Consider the following 16,682-nt stretch of genomic DNA (forward strand, 5'->3'; position numbering starts at 1 on the left):
AGGGCGAGTGCAGAAATGCCCCGTTCCCACCCAGTAGCAGAAATCTCACAGCAGCCAACAAATCCATTCCCATCCATCCCACCAGTCTGCCAAACACTCATTTGTGAGGGTGCCCATAAGTAGGTCATTCCTCTGCACATTAACACCTTTGCTTCTGCCCTATAGCAGTCACTGCTTCAGTGTACTTAAATGGCTGTGAAATCTCCAGACAGAGAAAGCTGCTTTATAAATGGAAGTCTTCCTTTTTTATGAGTATGTTGACCGAACGGATTAGGGTAGGAAGAGCACCCAATCTGCTCAGGTGTTACATCTGTGGGCATCAGGTTTATTAACTTTGTTAAAAAGGACCCCAAAACATGAGGAAGGAGCACTCTGCAAACTTGTTTCCCCAATAGTCATGACAAGCAATGCTCTTTTGTGCCCTCACCCTACACTGCCAGCTACAGGCAGGGTTCCAGGCCAGTATGGGAGTGGGAAGGAGAGTTAAAATGACATGCAACCAGAAGCTCAAAATGGCCATTGTAAATAGAGCAACATCTGCCTAGTCTACACTTGGTTTCACCACATTGTGAACACCAAATGCAGGAGACCAGGCTGAAAGAGGTGCAAGTGAACCTCTGCCTCACCGGGAAGGGCTGTTAAGGTCCCTGGATGTTGGTGAGGGATAAAGTGAAGGGACATCTCCTACAGCTGCACAAATACAAGGGAAAGTGCTAGGGGATGGGGAGAGATGACCAAGGCATCGCAAAAGGGGGTGGCAGAGGAGGGGAAGATGTGACTGGTGGTGAGATCACGTTGTAGCTGGTGGAAATGGCAGACGATGATGTGTTGGATGTGGAGGCTGGTGGGATGAAAGGTGAGGTCCAAGGGAACTCTATTGCTTTTCTGTCTGGGGAGAGGGAGCGGGGAGAGAGAGCTGACGTGGGAAAAGATAGGAATGCAGCTATTCCTACGCTTGTTCTGACCCATACCCAGAGTATAACCGGAAATCTATGGCTAACAGCCTCGTTCTTCTGGGCGACAGGGGACAGACAGCTTGTCCAAAGATAGAGATGTGACCCAAGGCTCAATTTCAGGGTGAACTAAGGGATCAGTTGAATAATTTCAACCCCATTGACCTTCACCATTTTCCCTTCCATCGTTTTACAATGTTCCATTTCAATTTCTTTTTATATATTGTGACATTCTTTGCTTGTGTCAAGAGATTTCTTCCTCCAGTAACCCCCACAGAAAGCTCTACCCTCCCATTTCATTCTCTGGGTGATCATTATCAATCTGTAATTTGCTCCAATCTGTCAATCATTGAACAACATTTTAAATATTTCTCCTTTCAAAACATTCCATAATTTCAAAAATGCCCAATAGATTTCCCCTTTGCCTTCTCCAGGCGAGTACACATGGTCCAAATTTTACATGGCATTCTTCCCATTTCATATCCTATCCTTGGCTCTGATATCCTTTCTTTTTTGTAAAAGTTCTATTTAAATGCACACAAGGCTCCAGCTGTGGTCTTGCCAATGACTTACACAAATTAAACATTATTCTGTTATTTTAGCATTCAATGTCCCCTTTATAAAACCTAGAATCCCATATGGCATCTACTTCCAACATTCAAGATTTCTTTAAGTGTTTTCCTAGATCTCTTGGCTAATACCTTTACAGTTTAGGATTTCATTGATTGTCATTCCCAAATTTGCACTTGTCTATTTCAAACTGTAATTGCCACCAATCTGTCTACGTTGTTCCCCTGCAACCATCTCTTGCCCATTCCCTCACTCTTTAGTTTGATCATAAGCTTTGATATCATTCTTCATGTTCATGTATTCAAATCACCAATTTCCACATTCATTTCAATTCATCACACTCTCTTTCCTCCAAGTTCCTTGCCTCCTTAATACACGAGAAAGGTAGAGGTTGAATTTTGTCTTTTCAAAAATTTATTATCCTCAATCCTGCCGATTGCACATGCCTGCAGAGTCCTTTCAGAGATCAACAAAAATGGCATCTGCTAAAGCTCAAAACATTGACACAAGCCTCCAAAAGTACCACGACCTCTGCTGGCTTAGAACAGAACCATCAACCATACACATCCAATTACATGTTACTAAATATGTTATATACATTACCACATTCCTCATCTCCTCAGTCCCAAAGCCAATTCTACAAACATTTTACAAAATCTTTCAAAAATACTGGTGATCTCTCTCTGGTAGACCATCTGACCTCCATGAGGTAGGACAGGCTATTTTTCAGTCCCCTAATCTGCAGCAGAAACCTCCTTTGACTCAGTCGTTTCAAAAGATGTTACCTCCAGAAATCAAAAGAACAAGGTCCTGATGATGTACAATTGTCCAAAGACATTTCAGGCATTATGCTTTGAGACCTGTATTATTCCAATGAACCTTGCTGGTACTTGAACAAGTCATCTGTAAGCATGTCGACCATTTCCTCGAATGACCAGATATGACGATAGTCCTGTACTCTCAACCACAGCAGGAACCCACCAATCCAAAACTGAAATAACAGGCAAATGTTTCTTCTCCAGCTATTCCCATACATCTCCATTTTTGTCATAGTATTTTTCAGTTTTGTTTGTTCTGTATTTTGGGTTTCGATGTTGGGACTGATGAGAAGTTGACCTGAGTTTATTTGCCATGAGTAACTCTGCAGGAGACTATCCAGTTGTAGACTGCAGTGAAAAGTGGGAACCAAATATGAACCAAGACTTTGGTTTCATTACTGCTTCCTTCATTCTTCTTTGAAAATCAGAACAATTCACTCTGCTATTCCATTAGAGGAAGGATGAAATTGGCCCAGTGTCACATGATTAATGCCATTTTGTTTCAATGGAATCCTCAAACTTCACACATGAAACAATTTCTATTGTCTGATACGAGCAATCCATTTTGAGCATCAACTATTAGCAAAAAGGTCTTCCCTAAGAAAGGTCCAGCATAATCAACATGGCATCTGCTCCATGGCTGCTCCAACATTCCCAAGTGTTTTCTTTACACTTGGTGCAAGATTGCACTTCTCACTCACTGTCAGAGTCCACCTTAGCCAGATCACACATGTAGCAGCCTAACTCTTCATCCTCTGAATTTCAGGAGCAGCTTCTATGGAAGCAATGCCCACCCTTGTGGAGAAGTGAGAACTCTAGCTCTTCGCATGATGCATTCATTCCTAATACTCAACACAAGAATGGTAGGGCGTTAACTGTGTTACTTACTCTGTAGGCCACCTTTCATGATGTTCTCATGAACTTGAGACAGTGCAAGGTCTTTTGCTGTCCACAATACTCTCAGGATTGTCTGATTGATCCATCATTGCAATTGGCCATGTATTACTTCATCATCAGATGACCGAGAGTATCTATGTTTCCATTGTATTTCCCAGCTTTGAACTGAGCATTCACATGCTCTCAAGGTCAAAGACCATCTTTCAGTTCACAGGAGAACCAGCTGATGCATTGGCTTCATTTCATGGAAGGGAGAAATAATGGGTTTGATATCAGTGTAAATGGTGAAATGACATCTATAAATGTACTTCTGCACCACTGCACTCATTATCCAGCTGAGAGTACTCTCCCTCTTCTGCTGTTGGGATTCTGGACATAAACCCTATCAGATTTTCAGAACCATCTTCCATCAGATGGGACACCACCAACACTGTATGGTTATCCGTCACACGAAAAGCCCCGGTAAACTCAAAAGCCTTTTCTTGAGTTTTAGTCCACCTCTATTTCACATTATTCAACAATTGGAGTACGGAAGCCAAGAATGTTGGCAGATTTGGCAGAGTCCATTAGCATAATTTAACAATTCGAGATATGCCCTCAGCTCAGTTACATTTGTTGGGGCAGGTGCACTGGTAATGGTTTTTATCTTCTCTTGAAAAGGGTGGAGTCCTTTAGTTTTTACATGGCGTCCCAAATATTGTACTTAATTTGCCAAGAAAATACATTTGCTTCTATTTAAACATAGATCTGTCCTTTCCAGTTTGCTCAGTACTTCTTCCAAATTCAGCAGTCGTTCACCCATCAAGGCACTTGTAACTATATAATAGGAGCAGGAGTAGGCCACCAGATCCCACCATTCAATATGATCATGGCTGATCTATGTTGGCGTCAACCCCTCTTCTATGCCAGTTCCCCATAGTGCTCAATTCCTCAATCATCTCCACTATAAATATTTCTAATGATCTGCCCTCTGAGAGAAGAAACTTCTATGTAACCATCGAAACGTCCTACAGCAACCCTGTGGAGTAAGAGGTTACATGTGGATAAGTGTCAGTTGACAGTCAAAAGTCTCTCAGACTGCTCCTTTAACACTATCTATTAATATGCATGACTCATATCCAACTTGATGAACTGCTGCCCTTGGGACAAAACTGCAAATAAATTCTCTATTCTTGGAATGGAACATTGTTCCGGGAACGAGAGCAAATTAACAGTCAGCCTGTAATCTCCACAAATGCTGTTGTATCCATCATAATTTAACACTGCCACAATGGGTGCTGCCCATTCAAAATTCTTAACAGGTTCAATTAATTTTCCCTCCTCTGAGAACCAGTTAATTTTTGCCTCCAAATTTGGTCTCCTTGCATAAGGCACTGACCTTGATTTGAGGAACCACAGATGAGTTTGAGGATCAACACAAATATTGGGATTGGATGCCCTTCAATGTGCCCAGATCACCTTTGAAAACCTCCATGTCTCCCTAGCACCTGCTGTACCGTTCCAACCTCACCCTTCTTGGAATGTGACAGATGTTCCTCTGATTCCCAGGAAACCTTCTTTCAGCCGGCATCATCCCAACAGAACCTGCGACAACTCGTCAATGTTATGTTTTAACCTCTTTGATCATTCACTGTCACATCGGTAATTCCAAGTACTTCAACGCTTTCACCCATAATGGTTTCCAGAACTAGCTGTGCCTTTTTAGGTTCAGGTGTGGTGCTTTCTGGCCACCCAGATGCATATCCAATCCAGTTCATCAATGTTGGAGAGGCCACACCTGGAATACAGCACATGGTTTTGGTTCCCTTACCTAAAAGGTACAGTAGCATTGGAAGCAGTCCAAAGGCGATTCACCAGGCTAATAATTCCTGCGAAGAGAGAGTTATCAGTCAACAAAAGGCTAAACCGTTTAGATCTGCATTCCATGGAGTTTAAAAGAATGAGGGGTGACCTTATTCAAATATACAAGATACTAAGGCAGCCTGACAGGATAGATGTTGAAATATTTCCACTAGTGGGGGAAATCACAAACAAGGAGACATGGCCACAAAATAAGGGACCAGTCATTTAAAACTGAGGTGCGTAGAAATTTCTTCTCTCAGAGGGTGGTGAATCTCTAGATTCTCTGCCCGAGGGTGGTGGAGACCAGATTATTAGATAAATTTAAGGTGGAAATAGAGAAAAATTTGAAAGATCGTGGAATTAAATATTATGAGGAGCTAGTACAGAAGTGAAGTTGAGGCCAGCATAGATCAGCCACGATCATATTGAATGACAGGGCAGGCTTGAGGGGCCAAGTGGCCTATTCCTGTTCTTATTTTCTTGTGTAACGATACATCCAGTGTCAAGCCCAAATGTCATGACTCTGTCATTCACCTTCATGACAAGAGCAGTCCTACCATTGTTAAGTCAGTCCTTTTCTCATTAAACATGAACACTTCCTCTGTATGTCTTCACCTGCTCCTTTACATGGTGTGAATGGCGGAAACTTCAACAATTTTCAGTACTTTCCTTTAATTTCTTATGTTCTTTTTTTTGCTCAACTTTATGCATATTCTTATGAGTTCTGGCAATAAAGACTTTTACTATGCTTCTATGACAGTTTTCTTACCTGAACCAGCATTCAGACAACAAATGCTTTGCTCCACAGTATTAGCAGTTTTTGTTTACCTTTTAAAAGTGATGTTCAGTTTGGTTTGGAGCAGAGCTTTTTTGCCACTTGTCCTCAGTGCACACTGTTACATGAAACTGTCAGTCTCAGTTGCCAGACTGGCATGTTTTTACTATTGGGGCAATTTTAAATGTGTTCTCTAAGGTCAGATTTACCTCCAATAACAACTGCCTCTGAATCTGATTAGCAATGATTCTACGCACTTAGTACCTGACAAAATGTGTTGCAATAATTACAGTCCAGCAATAACTTTCTCAATTCAGCTACAGACTTACTCACTATTTCATTAGCTTTTTTCTAGTCATGAATCAAATCTAAACCTTTGCAAAACGTTGCTTGGCTTTGGGTTAAAATGATTCAACAAATTATCATTTTTTAAAAAATTATTTCCAGGTTTTTTAGTAACGTTACGTAGGGGCTCCCACTGCACTCATCAGGATGGAGCTCTGTCTTCATCATCAATATCATAGCAGCAACGAAATGCAATAGTATCTCACAATATTCTTCCCATGACTGGGTTTGAGAGTCAAATATACAGTCGAGCCTTTGTGGCAATTGCTCCGTTCCTTTTTTACTTATATATGTATAAAAAGGAGGCCATTTTTAGACTTTGTCTCTCTCCTGATTTTTAGGTAAACACTTTCTCTTCGTCCTGCTTGACTTTGAGACAATTTTCCTCATCACTACTCAACTAATTAAAAAATAGTTTTATCCTTTAAGAAGTTTATTTTCTTCCAGCCTGCTAAGTGCACGTCTGCTAATATGGCCCTTACAGATATCCAACAAAATGGTGCACACCAAATATCTACAAGATAAGCCTGCACGATCACCATAGACTATATGCCTATCCTCTCCCTCCAAGAAAACTCCACATATTCTCAGTCACTCTGGTACCTCAGCACTTCTCATCGCCTCCCTATTCTCACCATCACAATCACAGATTGGTTCATATCTGATCGCTTCCTCGTGTCACTGTCTACTCACCTCCCTCTTCCCAAACCAAATCTGTGTTTAGCCTTGGTAAAAACTCATTCAAAAGCTCAACTGTCTGACCCTTGTCACCATATTCTTGCAGCTACCAACCTAACCAATCAAAACCCAACTTCCACCAAGTCCTTTCAAAACCACTGCTCTCACCAATCTGTCACTTCAATAGTATAACCTTCATCTCTACTCCCTAGAGACCAAAGGATATAGATTTGGAAAAGCTAATTTGGACATTCACCATCAGATCTGGCTGGACTTCACTGAACTGTTCACTGTTCCAGGATCCTCCCAAGATAAATCCATTTTCCCTGTGCCATGTGAGGATGCAAATCTCTTTATCAGTAAGCTGGAGGCCACTGGATCTGCCCCCCTCTGCCACTCCCCTTCTGCTAGACTACTGGGTCACATTTCTAATGACCACCCCTGTCCACCAGCCCTAGGCCGAAACTCTAGCTTCTCTCCTGTTTCCCCACACACCTTCATCTTGTCCACAAGGCCCAGCTCTCAGTTCCATGCTCTATTTCCATTGAATTGCTCATCACCCATGTTTCTCCCCTGCTCCCATTCAGGATGACATTGTTAACAGTTCTCTTTCCTCAGGTAATGTGGCACTCAACTTCAGACTTGCAATCATCTATCCTCTCTGCAAACTGAGTGCCCCTTGACTTTTCCATTCTGGCAAATCACCAGCACATCTCCTTAATGTCCTTGAACATGCGAAAGATCCCAAATCGATCCCCACCTTACCTGGAACACCTTGTTTGAATGTTCCAATTCATGGATCCACCCTGCTACATTAACACAACAGCTAATCACAATCATTGATGAGATCTTATGTGATTACATCCAAGGTAATCTGTCCCTCCTAGTCTGCAGCCACTGATACCCCAACCACCTCCAATGTCTCTCTGCTACATTCCAGCTGCCTGGGACTGGGGCTGTTGTTGCCTTCTGGCATTATCATCTTTCCAGCTCTCACTAGGGAATCACCCTTGGTGTCCCATGGGGACTTGTCATTGGCCAACATAATTCCCACCTGCATGGTGCTCCATTGCAATACCAATGGAAAGCATGACAAGATTCCATTTATATGCATCACCTCCACCTCTCCCAATAATAGTCTGACGATTTACCAGCTGTGATTGAGTGGAAACTTCCTCCAATTAAGTACAGGCAGCCCCCAGGTTATGCAAGTGCTCTGTTCCTGAGAACTGACTGTAAACCAATTCTTCCATATAAATGAACATTCTTCCCCAAAGCCAAGATAAAAACCCTTTACCCAAAATAGTTGAGCCTCCCCTTCCTGACATACTACTTTTCAGTATTACATTGTGTTGTCACTTATTTTATAGCTACCCATGTCGTATTGATCTGCATACACTTCCTATAATTCTTTCATTTCATTGAATATCTTCTATGTTCACCCTAACGCTAACCATAATTAAACTAATGCAACAGGTACTGTATCCTGTTGCTATTTCTTGAGAAATCCTTAAAAACATTTATGAGAGAGTAAAGTCAGAGTTAAAGTTAGATCTTCTATAACCCGGGGAGCCCCTGTATTTGGAAAAGATGCACCATGATCTTTGACCCCCATCAGGAATGCCATTTCCCAGGCACCAACTCCATGCCTCTCCCTGGTAGTTTTCTGAGACTGACCATTATGGTGTCTTATTTGGTTCCGAGTTGAGTTTAAAAACAGTATTAAGAGTTCCAAATTATTACCCGACCTCTGTGTTAACCAGTTCATCTGCTGCTGAAACTTCATCCATATCTTCATCCATATACATGACTATTTCAGTGTAGTCCACAAGTATGAGGTCTTTCATAAACTCTGTCTCCCACATTGTAGCTCATGCCAAATCTTGTTCCCCCGTAAGCTGTGCTTTCTGACCCACTCCAATGGAAGATTAATCAACCCCTCCTTATCTTTGTAATCAATTCCCACCCAAGGAGAAATCTGCATTTCTTCACTTATGGACATTACCAAATTTAATACTTCATCACTGGCACCATGGCTTCAACAGGCCCAATCATCTGGCGTTCCCTCACAAAACTTCTCCACCTCTCTGTCTCACTCTTTTCCTTTGGAATCTAAATATTAACCAAGCCTTCCGTTAGCTATCCAAATATTTCAACGTAGCTCAGTGTCAACTGTTTGCTTGCTAATGGTCCTGTGAAGCACTTGAGACATGTTTACAATGCTAAAGGTACAATGGAAATGGAATTAATGGTGCTGTTATTAAAAGGAAACCACAGATTCGAATGCAATAATCATAAGCTTAAAAAAACTGCAGATGCTGGAAATAGGGGAAAAAATAAAATGCTGGAAATTCTCAGCAGGTCAGTCAGCATTTGTGCCAATCTGAACTATGCCTCTAATATAAAATTGTTTGTCTCTAGGGTTTCTCTCAATGCAGCTCCATTATTTTAATGCATTGCACTTTTTTTGCAACAAGTCTCTCACCTGGAACCTTATCAAATGCCATTTGGAAGTCTGATATAAATCCCTCATATTCCCTTTATTCCCATGTGCTGTTCTTTCTCTTGAGAACTAAAAGCAAATCATGAATGATCTGCTCTTCACAATAGTTAATATATTATGCAAAAAATTAAATCTAGCCAACTTTGAGTTAAAATCTAGGTACAAATCCGGTTTCCCCTTTTTTGTATGAAATACCTTGAAAGAAAAACACTTTCATTCGATCCTGTATTAGGAGGGAAAGCTGTTTTTTTTGAATAAGTGGACACATCTTGTAGCAGTATGTGGGTGATAACAGAAATAAATCTTTCAAATGTTAATGAATTCATTCGATATTATCTTACAGGAAGCTGTACTAACACACAGGCTGTCAAAGTGAATAACTCCAACCAAAGCTGGAATCCTTAAAAATATTAAACCAAACAATGGGTTGGTACTTATGCAATAAGTATGTAGTTGATCCCAGCAAACAGCACCATACGAACAGCTTACAACTGTACAGCTAAGAAGCCTTGTAGCAAAAGTAAAGCACTATCAGCAAAATATCTTACAAGCTAAACAAAACTTATTCTAATTTGTATGTGGATTAAATAGCACAACGTTGCTGAAAGAAAAACGAAAGCTCTTGATTCACATCCAAGCTCTTAGCTACAACTGAAAACGGTGGTCTTTGAAGGCAAGGAGACCTTGTTTGCAGATAGTAACACACTCACTGTTAGAGTCGAGCTGCTGGGATGCTGGCTCGATGGACACAATGCAGGAGCTCTGGTTTGCTGTTCCCTGTCACTTAACTGCTAAGTACTTCACAGAGTTAAGTCGCTGGACCCAGCAACTCTCTGGTCGTCTTCTGCAGTCACTCTCTCCTTGTCTATCCGTCCAATTCTCCTGCTCTCCCTCTTTCTCCCCTCACTGTTGCCGCCGGTTAACCTCTGCAAGTCTTGCAGACATCTGGTCCCCCGATGCGCTCATTGCATTGTGCTCCCTCTGCACTGCTCAGACCTTCCGCTCCCCGTTAGAGTCGCAGCCAGTCTATGCACCTACGTGCACACACTGCCTCTCCACCGACACGCCCCAGGAAGGAGAGAACCGGGAACGGCGCGCTTTCGGAGACCACCACAACCACACCAATCCCCGCCGGACAACTCCCCTCCCCAACCCCCGCCGGAGACCCCAAAAACCGCGCGCGCGCGCGCGAGCTCCCGGGTCCAGGTGTGGGCGGCACGCGGCTGACCGGGTGCAGAGACCTTTGCGCGCTGCCAGTTTCGGGTCCTGTGGGGCGCATTATCATCCCTGCCCCCTTTAATTGTTCCGGGCAGCTGCCCGCGGTTCCATTGCAGTTTTTTGCACCTTCATTGGTGAGAATGGGCAATGTGTAAAATAGCATTTTAAAAATATAAACACTTAGAAATAAACGCATCAGAACTTTCATAGCATTTCAAAATACATTTTCAGTTAGCTAAAGGTGTTCCCCTCCAATGCAACGAATGGAGGAATACCTCCTCCATGCTGCGTACAAACTGGCACAGGCTATCTGTGGGGACTCACGTTAATGGTTGAGGAACTGCTGTAAGTTCGAGCTCCTTGCTGTCCTGCTGTGGATTTGCTTCCTCTCCGGTTCTGAGGTGCTTGAAGAGTCCTGTGTGTGATCCGCACACTCAGTGGAGCAGGTGGTGGTTTATGTAGAGTGTAGGCTGGGATGTTTAGGGTTCCCACCGCTGTTTGTGTCAAAACCACTCAGGATCTCATGCGTCAATGAAATCCCCTCTCACTCCTCAAAACTCTGTAAGATATTAGTCTGACCAACCTTTCTTAAGACAACCCACCCACTTCATGTACAAGTCAATTAATCTTTCTCTGAACTGTTTGCAATGCATTAATATCCTTCCTTAAATAAGGAGACCAATACTCCACACAATTGTTCGGATGTAATCTACCAATGCCCTGTATAACTGAAGCATAACCTCTCTACTTTTGCCTTAGCAATAAATAATATTGTTCTTTCCAAAGTATATGCTGTACCTGCGTACTTGCCTTTTGTGAAGCATGCACTACATGCCCTGAGTATCTCAGCCTACTCTCCCCAGAAACCTCTACCTACGACAGCATCTGCCTCTACTTCTCACACCTCTGCAATCACTCACCATTTAGTTTTCTTGCCAAAATAGACAATTTCACATCTTCCCACATTATACACCATTTGCTAGATCTTTGCTCTTACATTTAACCTATCTATATCCCTTTGTAGTCTCCTCATGTCCTCTTCACAACCTACTCTCCTACATATCTTTGTGCATTAGAAAATTTAGCAACCATACCTTAAGTGACTTCATCCAGAGCATTTAATCTAAGTTGTAAAATACTGAAGCCCTTGCACAGATCCTTGTGGCACATCATTCATTACATCCTGCCAACCAGAAAGAAGACCCATTTATGCCCACTTCCTATTTCCTGTTAGCTAGTCAGTCTTCTATCTACACTAATATGTTACTTCCTGCACCATGGCTTTTATTTTTCATTAACCATTGATGCAGCATCTTACTAAATGAAAATATAGGATTAGTTCATCCATCAGAACCCTTTTATTCCATAGTACACTTTAAAAGAACTTCAATAAATTGATCAAATGTAATTTTCCATGTTGAATTCGCCTGAATACCTTGATATTTTTTCTAAGTGCCTCACTCTAATGCCTAATAATAGCAACTAACATCTTCCCAATGACAGATGTTAAGCCAACCAGCAAGTAATTTCATGTTTTCTGTCTTCCTGTAATTTCTTGCTTTCACTTTCCTGAATGTCTGCCTTCACTGATCGGTAGCTCCCAGGATACGGGAAGTGATCCATGTTTTCCAGGGTCTAGTTGTGGATCGTGCGGGTCAGCAGATGGTGTTAAGCAGCAGTAGCAGATTGGTAGAGGACCTTTGTCTTGCAGATATTTGGTATAACGTCCATCCTTCAGTAAAGGACCAAGCCCTGACCTGGACCCCAGGATCTAAGTGTGCACATACACGTGGCATCTGCATTTAATGACAGAGATTGGAATAATCTTGGCTCTGGAGTGGAGACAAGAAAGGTTGAACAGTTCCCCATCTGTCCTGCAGATTAATTCACCTCTGGTGGGAAGGCTGCTGGAGGTGAGGAGCATTGTTGCAGCAAAGAAGACTGAGAAGGGGATTGGAATGACGACACAGATTGCCACAACCCCAGCACTGCACTGGGATTGGACTCATTGGTTAGGATCACAGCTGGCATGACCTTGCGTAGTAGATGTAAAATGGTAATGAATTTCCAAGGACAGCCAAATTTGAGAAGGATTCTCAATATCCTTTCTCAGGACTTTGAGAGGTCAAAGACAGCCAGACAGAATGGATTGTTCTGCTTGCTAGATTTGTGTTGGAGATGCCCCATAGTGAAGATCATGTTCATTGTACCTCTTGAAGGCCAGAATCCACATGGAACTTGTTGCCAGAGGAGGAGGTGGGATCAGATACAATTACTACATTTAATAGGCATTTAGACAAATAATTAAATAGGCAAGACATGGAAGGATACGGACCTAATGCAGACAAATGGGATTAATGTAGATGAGCAAAAAGGTCAGCATGGACATGATGGGCCAAAGGGCCTGTTTCAATGCTATACAAATCTATGACTCTATTAAGGCAGTTGAGGAAGATCCTGGCAATGACTTTCCCTGTAACAGAGGGCAGGGACTATAATTGCTGCAGTTGGGTGTGTCCTTTCTTGATGGCCATGATTACAGTGTCTCAGAGGACCCATGACATCCCTCCCCTTCTCAGGGGAGAGAGATCAAGTCATGAATTGGTGCCAGAAGTATTTCTCTGCCGTCTTTTAGTCCTTTTGTCTACTCCAAAGGTCATGTTATTTATCAGCTGTCAGATCGTGATTGGGGAAGTGGTGATAAGCAGCTGCCTGCAACTTAGGACTCCCATTTTCCTGCAAAATCCCAAAGTTACTGACAGCTACCAGGAAAAATCCCAACACTCCCCTGGAAAACCTGTGGTAGAAAGCTCATAGGAGAACTGTACACTGAAAATAATTAAAGTGTTCAATGTGGTTATCAACTTTGCTAAGGGATAGAGCTCAGACCTCATTATTCACTTTTGGGTGTTTACAGAGCAAATCAAGCTCCCATTCACTCCCCATTTTCCAATTACAATCAAGGCAGTATCAAATCACTATGGAATTTTGCACTCTGGTTCATCTTACTCTAGATTTAGTTGTGCACTGATAAAAATTTACCATGTATATAAAATAGCTGATATTTACGATTAGCAATCCATTATTATTTCTACTGTATGGCCTGAGCAACATTTATAAATTGAGCATGCCACTCTATGGCCTTCTCGGAAAAGAAGTTAATTTCAAGGATACCTCCAGTGAGTTTGAGCCAGTTTCTGGATGTGACAATGTGGGCAGTTTGTTGATCTGTGTTCACAGGCAATGTTTGGCTTCCCACTAATGCATTGTGGCCATATCCACCATGTCGCCTTTGGATCTGATTAAGAACCACCCATGCCTTTTGAGACAGGTGAGATCGGGGGCCTTGCTATTAGATCTTGAAGGGGTTCCTTGTTTGTTACAGTGCTTTCAGCCCAAGATCCAATCCATCTGTCCTCACTGATGAAATTGTCAAGGTGATGGTAGCAAGAGAGAAAGGGTTCCTTAAAACTATGTGGTGAGTTGGGGTAGTAAGGGGTAGGTGCAGTAGTTCAGAGAGGTCCAGATGGATGAGTGAATGCAAGTCCCTGATGTTTTGCATATTCTCTGTGTTTCTCACAGTACCTTGAAGGATGTGAGATGAAGAATATTCAGCAGCACTAGGAACCATTGAGCTGAGGTCGACTTTAGAGCCCCATGACGCAGGTTCAGGTATGAGTTTAGTCCAACAACACACACTTCATACCAGAGTGTGGTATTCAGCCATGGAATATACTAGTGGGAGATGGGAGAACCATAGTACCCAGCTAGGCAATGGTTGCAAATTAGTGGATTATTTTAATCTGTGTTTTTAATCCGTGAACGTAGCCTTCAGCAGATAGCCGTGGTAGGTCAGTAAACTGTCTGGGGTTTCTTCCAGACAAGGATCTGCTCAATATGAAATTAAAAGATAACCCGAATCCAAAGAGCTTTAACATTTTCCACATCCAATGTAGCCATTTGCAGACAAAGGACTTGCTACATTGTACATTTGATGGAAGATAGAGAACACTTGTGGTAACCCCACGTGAATCATCCTGACCTGGATAAAGACAAGGTCTGACTCAACCCAACCCAACTGTAGCACATATAGCGAAGAGCCATTGTGCTTGGGTGAAGCATTTAGGTTCTACTCTAATGTATGTTGGTGCTGGTTTGCAGTGAATATTCTCCATAAAGAAGGTAACAGTGAGCATTGGGGTTGCCAGACAGTGGAAAGTAATGATGGGTTGACTTTGCCAAGTTTGGTCACAACCTGGAACTTCAGTCAGAGTAGTTAAATCCATCACCTGATGATCCTTCAGGTTCCTGGGGGATTCTGTCTGTGTCACGGCAGAACTCTCTCCATAAATTCCTTAAAAAATGTAACAAATTTGGGAATTGAGCTGTCACCTTTTTGGGAATGGGGGAGAGGAGTGTAGTTCTGGTGTTAAAGTACAGGGAGTTTGGCTACCCAAATCGAATGGGATGGAAACCAACCATCAGAAAAAAATGGCAAGCCTTTGGGCGTGGATCAAAACTGATCTCTTTATAAATAAATACACTATGGCTCAGTGCTTTATTTACCGTCTTGGCAGCCAACATGAGCCCAATGGGACCCGACTATATGTGTTGGGCACATTTTCAGTGTGGATTGGCCATGGTCAGGTTGAGATTTAGCTTTGTACCTGACAAGACTTCACCCAAGGTATAAACAAATCCTGGGTTCTGGGCAGTGTGCATAAATTTCTGACTGATTCCTTTACCCATCAATACATTTCAAGATTCTGTCGATTTTTACTGCTGACTGATCTACTAAATGTCCCAATATTGCAATTTTCTTTATGGCAAATGGAGCATTTTATCAGACAAACCAAAAAGTCAGTTTTCACCATTGTTTGTAACATCTCTATCCCTCAACAAGTTGATTGGAATTCACTCATAACCAGCAATCCCTTGGTCACATAGAAAGGAAAGGGACCCTCATATTCCTCTGCTAAAAGCAAACAATATAGCATAAACATCAATGAACACCATAGTTTATGCAAAGTTTCATACATAAGATTATGAATTTTTCAAAAGAAAGACTTCATGGAGGGTCCTTTATCAGGTGAAAAATGAAATGAAATGAATTCTTGGATCTGGGAGAGAGCCAAAACAGTAAAATGAAAAAGATCTTTGTTTATCTACATGCATCTCATGTGGGTATCTTGGATCAACACTGGACATTTTAAGGCTAAAATTTTTCATTTCAAGCTATATAGAAGAAACACATTATTTGCTCTTCACATGATTTGAAATCACAACAAGCTCACAGGGCAAGATGTAGAAAGCACTAGATTTGCACATTTTATCAGAAGGTGACTTACTGCCATGTTTATTGTTTGTAGCTTTTTTATCGCTGTCTGATCCTGAATAACCTACCAGGTGCTATTCCTGTTCTGCTGTAGATTACTCCATATCTAACTCTATAAACCTAGTATAATAGAAGAGATGATTAGTAAAACAAACACATACAGATCCAGTCAAATAGATATCTTTGCAAAACAAAAAGTCACAAGAAATTCTGCAATTTATTTATACGTACTGAGAAACAGAGTGATTGGCAGTGTGACTTAAACTTACAAACTAACACACTATACTATGATCATGTATAATAAAATAAATCTTGATGCACTTAGCACACAATTACGAACCTATTAATGCATTGTATGTGCCTTCTGTGTAAAGAAATATGATGTGAAAAACAGACCTGATGCCTTTAGACTGGTGAATCTTCCATGCTCATTTTATTTCTCATTGTTTTTGCTGTTGAAACAGTAAACCAATCATATCACATTTTATTGCTTTATCCTGCATCAAATATGGGAAAGAAAATAAGCAGCTCTGTTCTGATGGAAGGCCATCAACCTGAAACATTAGCACTGGTTCTGTCTTCACAGATGCTGCCTGACCTGCTCAGTGTTTTCAGTATTTTCTGTTTTTATTAGCCAGCTATTCTCACTAATGTTTCTTTCCTGAGGCCCACTGTGAAAAACTCAATGCAATGTTCCAAATGGGAGTCTAGACTGAATCATTACTTCTTGCTTTTGTGTTCTAATTCT

General features: G+C 41.8%; 1 protein-coding gene across 1 annotated transcript in view; it reads right to left on the bottom strand.

Annotated features, from left to right (window-relative positions):
• LOC127574502 (collagen alpha-1(XXI) chain-like) overlaps positions 1-11,007 on the bottom strand; it is a 164,719-nt gene extending 153,712 nt beyond the window's left edge. The window contains exon 1 of the mRNA XM_052023531.1: positions 10,924-11,007. The gene's annotated coding sequence lies outside the window, so the exon portion shown is untranslated. The remainder of the gene's footprint in view (positions 1-10,923) is intronic.
• Positions 11,008-16,682: the final 5,675 nt, after the last annotated feature.

This window comes from Pristis pectinata, chromosome 9 (assembly GCF_009764475.1).
Source record: "Pristis pectinata isolate sPriPec2 chromosome 9, sPriPec2.1.pri, whole genome shotgun sequence".
NCBI lineage: Eukaryota > Metazoa > Chordata > Chondrichthyes > Rhinopristiformes > Pristidae > Pristis > Pristis pectinata.